A 6,080-nucleotide genomic window follows, 5' to 3' on the forward strand; every position below is an offset into this window, starting at 1 on the left:
ATAGTGAAGGGGAAACACTGTGTTTGGGACAATGTCAGAGTGAGATTTTTTTTTTCCATGCGTGTGCTGTGGCAGAAGTGACTAACAGTGGTGTAATGCTTGTGAAGGGGGAGAGAGGGAAGTGAGTCAGGACATGGCAAGGATCCCAGCTAGGAAGAGGTCTGTCCTGCTTTGGTGGGTCAGCAGAGAAGCAAGTACTGATGCTTTGGAAAAAAAATAGTAGGAAAAAATTATCCTCGAGGTGGGATGTAATGTTTATTGGGAGGAATAGATAGGGGGAAGAAAAACATACAAAAGTAAAATACTTGTCTTTTCTATGCCATCCTAGCTTCCCCATCAGTAAACACGAAAGGTGTAACCATGTTAAGACCTTATAAGCATGCCTGGAATGTGAGAAACCACTCTAGAAAGGAAAAGGGCTTAAGCAGCTTTATTTCCAGACAAGCAGATTTCTTCATTAAACACAGGTGCTGCTAATCCTTTGCAGTAGATATGCTTAACATAGCTATGTTTTCTGGCCAAATGTGGCACTATATATTGTATGTCTATGGGAATTGTTTGTGGATAGCAAAGCTGTGGGATCAGAGCAGTCCTGATCTAGACACTTGCTTGGATTGGGATAGTAGGAGATATGATAACTGGTAATGGGACTAAGTCCTATGTTAGGTAGTAACATAAAACACCACCTGTAATGCTGGTAAATGGATAACATGCAAAGTTTGCACAAGCTGTTGAAATGTGTGTGGCAAAGTGGCACAGCAGAGGTTGCTGCTGGCTTTTTGGCTTGGGTAGATGGGGAAGCATCGGTGGGCTCTGCACCATATGGCTTCAAGACTGCTGAAAGCTGTGCCCCTTGTCTGCTGCTGTGAGGAAAACAAGGAAAGGTAAAGCCAAGCCACTAAAGGATATGGCCATTTATATGTTGTAAGCTAGCCAAGGACGGTGAGGAAAAAATAAGAGTGCATGCAGAATATGGGAATTTGCACCAGGAAACGGTATATCTGCTATTGCAAGCTTAAGAAAATAAATGTTTGACTAAGGGGCAAGGACTTTACAAGGTCCTGAGGAAGGCTGGATTTGGCGATCTACAAGGTAATTATGCCAGATGAAAGATTAGACTTGCTTTAGAAAATCAGAGCGACCCTGCCTCAGGAACAGATAGTGTCTCAAGCTAGCTGCATGGTCAGCAATGTTGGAAGAAGGTGCACCAAGGCATGGAGAGCCTGGTTTTCCATGGGGATGGGGCTTATTGCTGGAAAATAGCTTTCTCCTTTACCATGGAGCTGGGGGAGTCTTCTGTGGTACAGAACATTGGCATTTTACAGGGATCTTAGCACACTAGCACCGTAATTGAGTACAAGGAAAAAATGACAGCAGGTCCATGAAAGGTGGAAAGGGTGTGGGATGTGGGAAGAAGCTGGCACTAATGGAAAGAAAGGTTTAAGCCTAACACGTTTGGGGTGGGAATAAATCCTATCCTCTCAGACACTTTAAAAATTTAAATCCATCATACCCCATTCTAACTATGTTTCAGCAATTAATAGGCTTACTTGTAAAGGGTGTAGAGAAGATGTATTTGCGGAAGGGGAGGATGTAGTTACCTGCAGGGTGACTTTGAAAAGAGCTCCTAAAGGAATTGCTCCAATAGACAGAAAAGCCTGGATTTATTTTGACAGACTATCCCAGTCAGGACTGTATTTCACCCCCTCCACCCTTCAGGAGGAAAGAATATGAAGTGTTTGCAGACAGCTTTTAGGAACTGCCTGTATGTCTCCACTATTTTTGTTTTTCAGATGAATCTGTAAGTCCAAGTAAACTTTGCAGGAGATGGGCTCAGAGCAATTGCTCTGGGGGAGGGTGGAAAAAAGTGGTGGGGGCTAAGCTCCCAGTGATAAGTGTGAGTCTGATGCAGTTTCCATGGGGGAATGTGCTGTGAAGTTCAAGCTGAGCCTTGCCCTGTTTTCGTACAAGTTCTGAACACAGGTGCTTGCAAGCCTTTGCAGAGACAGCTGCCTAGCAAGCCTCCAGCTGGTAGGCAATGATACAAGCAATGCAGGGGCTCTTTCTAAATACTACAGCACCTTTTTTTTTATTTTTCACTGCTAGCAAGAGGCTGATAACATGGAGGCAGGCGATGGTCTGAGCACCCTGGGAGGATGGGTGTGCTGCGTAGCAGTGGAAGCAGTCTGAGGAGCCAGGTGCTTCGCAGCAGAGTAAGCAAGTCCCTGCAGCCACTCCTGCTGCCCAGGAGGGACACCCTGTGAGCCCCAGGGGGGCTGGGGGCTGCTGTCCCTGGGTGAGAGTTGCTGCTCTAGCTAAGGAGCACAAGCACTAACTTAGCCCAGCCCAAGCTGGGTTTTGTTGGGTTTCTATGTTTAGAGGGTGGCTTAAGCCTATGGCCACTGTATAATTATGATGATTATAAAATAGCTGCCTCTTCAGTTTCTGCCTGTTGACAGCTCTGAGGAAACGACCTAGTTTGAACTGACAGCACTGAGGACCTTGAACCGTATCAAAAGTCACTTTTAAATGAACCTAGAACATCTAGACAGTTGCCAGACTTTGCTGGCAATGATAAAAATAGGTTAGTGAGATTTTTTCCACTGCTGGACACAGCCTTCCACATGCGTGGCTCCTACAAAATGAATCCACAAGGCAGCCATTCATGGCATGTTGAATGCTTCTCTTCTCTCGTTGCCTATTTCGTGTTCAATAGATACTCAGGCTGCGGCTGAGAAGTGACCTTTTATGTCTTGTTCTTTAACACTGGCCACACTGGACTACTGCACTTCTGCCGCTCTGTCCCATCAGCAAAATCGCTCCCGTTGAAACACTAACTTGGCAGGTTCTGCTAGATAAAAGGAGTTTGCGTCTCAAGATGCTGCTCCGTGGCTCAGTATGAGGAAGGAATAGGGTGCAGGAGAGCCGGGGAAGTCGCGCTGCAGGACAGGTTTTTCGGCTTTGTGCTGGTGCAGCCTGATGCAAACTGCACCTTCAGCTTACACAGGCACCGCCTCCGCTCGTGAAAAGAAGGGAGAATACTCAGCAGCCCTTTCCAAACCCACAGTCTCACCTCAGCTTGAGGCTTATAACTAAAAGAATAGCTTTAAATATCCTTGATGCTCCTCTGTTGCTGGGATTTCTTGGTTCCTCTCCTTGCCTCGGTACCCAAGTGCATGGTTATCCTCACAGTGGGGACGCAGGGCAGAGCGAGTTCCCGAGAGGGAGGCGGGCACCTTAACGTTTCAGATTGCATCCCACCATCAGCAAGGCAACAGGGGCAGAGGAGAGACGAGGCCAGCTGTCAGCAAGTCATCATTCTTGATTTGGTCTACTTGCAGGCTATTCAGGGCACAGCATAAATGCAGACAGATGTTAAAAGTGGCAGCGGGTGTTCAATAAAATTACTGTTTTGCTCCTCCTTGTAGGGGACTAGTCAGTCCTTTGCAGTTCTCTGTGACTTTATTCTGTGTGTGAGTGAAGACAGAGAAATCTTTATTGTTCAGGGATGCTAGTGGGGTCTGTCTCTGTTTTCAGATGGAGCCTCGTCCCATAAAGCCACAGCCGTGCTGCACTATGGGGCGGGTTGGTTGCTCCACAGCACCGTGGCTGCCTTTGCCAGGTGTATGGGGAGGGAGAGAAGGGGCGAAGTCCACGTTAGCCACTGTTGTGCGCCTTTCCTTGGGACTGGCTTTATTTACGTACTGAATTTGCAAAAATTTTCACATCACAAGGGTGAACAGGGACCTACCTTGTGTTTTGCCAGCCACGATGATAAACCCAGCTGCCCTTCTGTGTCCAGTCAAACTCTTACCACAGCCATCATTGTATCTGTTTTAGATGAGAAGCTACTTTATTTGCAGTGTGACTCCTAGGGACAACTGCACAATATCAAGCCCCTCTTGATATTTTACAGTATCAATTCTACAATATCAAGAGATACAGCCCCCAGGAACCAGGAACAGCTCTTACAGAGCTGTTACTTTGTGGCATGGGAACATTGTGATTTGTAGACCTTCAACCATTGACATCACCATAACCACCAACTAAAGAAAATTATTTTCATTATGTTTTTAGTGCTATTTTCCTTCTTTTTAAAATTTTCCTAGAGGCCATGTAAGCATTCAGATTTTACATGTGGCACAGAGAGGGATTTTGCCCCCCTCTCTCACACGGTCTGTGGCTTTAGCCTTTGTCCTCCACACAGAGCTGCTGAAGGGTTTTGCAAGGTGTGCACACCAAAAATGCTCTTGAAAAGAAACCAAGGTGGGAAATAGTGTAAATGGATAGAAGAGAGAAGATTGAGTCAAACCCCACCCTCCTGATCATGCAAATCATGTTTTAATGGCAAGTGAATGAGTGAGGCCTTTCCCTGTAGAAGCAGAAAGGATGCTGCACTGCATGCTTCAAATTTTTACACCAGAGGCTGTAAAAATCTCCAGGATATGAGGACAGTAAAGCTCAAAGAGAATTAGGATCGTAGGCTCACAGAATAGTTCAATATGGAAGGGACCTCAGGAGATCCCACCTCCTGTCCAAATCAGGGTCAGCCATGAGGTCAGACCAGGTTACTCAGGGCTTCACCTAACCTGATCTTGAAAACCTCCAAGGATGGAAACTGTACAGCCTCTTAGGGCAACTTGGTTGACTGCTTGGCTGGTGTCCTGGCAAGAACGTTTTTCCTTATGAGTTTGAACTTCTCTTGTTTCAACTTGTGCCTGTTGTCTCACCATGCACCACAGTGAGGAGCCTGGCTCTGTCTTTTCGGTAACCTTCTCACAGGTATTGGAAGGCTGTCATCAGGCCCTCCCCCCAGAATCTTCTCTTCTCCAAGTCGAACAGGCCCCATAACCTCAGTATCTTCTCACAGAGAGCATGCTCCATCCAGCATGCTGACCGTCTTGGTTGTCCTCCACCGAGCTTGCTGTCAATGCCTTTCTGATGGCCAGGGGCGGGGGGCAAAACTGGACACAATGTTTTGGATGCAGACTAATGAGTGCTGAGAAGCTGGAGGTAATCACTTCCCTTGATCTACTGGTTATGTTCCTGTTATTGCAGCCCAGGATGGTGTTGGCCTTCATCATTGCCGGGGCACACTCCCAGCTCATATTCAGCTTGCTGTCTACACAGCCCCCACCCCAACTCACCCCCAAGGGCCTTTTCAACAGAGCTTCTCCCCAGCCTGGCAGTCCCCAACCTGTACTGTCGCCATAGGGTTATTTCTTCCCAGATGCAGGACTTCTTTGCAATTATCCATGTTGAATTTCATAAGGTTGGCCCATTCCTCCAGCCTCTCTCTCTCTCTCTCTGGATGACAGGCCTGGTCTCAAGCGTGTTGACCAATTCCTCTGCAAACATGAGGAAAATGGACTCTGTCACCTCCCTGAGATTATTGATAAAGATGTTAAACAGGACAGTTCCCTGCAGACACCTGCAGCGCCCTACTTGTTATTTGCCTCCTTTAAAATGACTGTCTCTTTTTGCACACTTGGAAACTTGTCCCGGCGGTGGGCTAACCAAAGGTCCATTTCTGACAAAAGCAAGTACACTAAATGTAGCGAAAATACCCCACCACCATTCTGGGAAAATCTTCCAAGACTTACCTTCCACATAGGGCAGCTGCCTAGAAAAAGTCATCACAGCCGTGGCTTTTGTTCTGCTGCTTTCTGGGAAGAGTCTGTGCCCTTTGGCTCTCCCTTGGGACACTCTGGCCCATTAGTAGCCAAGGTTAGAAGAACTATACTGATGAAAAACAATAAGCAGTTTTTTTGGTACTTTATGGGTTTGTAAAAGATAGCGTGGCCATGACCAAGGACTTTATCATGGAAAAAGAAACAAAACTGAAGATGGAAACAGGGCAGAAAGCTGAGCAACCAGTAAACGTGCCACTTGGTGAGTCATTCCCATCAAGGTCCCCTTGTCTTTGGCAGGACTGCTAATCTCATATGCCAAGGTCCACTAGAAAGAGTAAGCTTCTCCTCTTTGTGAAGGCTCCACCCTTGACTTGGCACTGCAATTAGTAAAAGCTGATTTTTTGCTGCCATCAATTCCCTTTCCTGACCCTGTCAGCGTATCTCGTG

The sequence above is a fragment of the Pygoscelis adeliae genome, unplaced genomic scaffold (genome assembly GCF_000699105.1).
Source record: "Pygoscelis adeliae isolate BGI_AS28 unplaced genomic scaffold, ASM69910v1 Scaffold65, whole genome shotgun sequence".
Taxonomy (NCBI): domain Eukaryota; kingdom Metazoa; phylum Chordata; class Aves; order Sphenisciformes; family Spheniscidae; genus Pygoscelis; species Pygoscelis adeliae.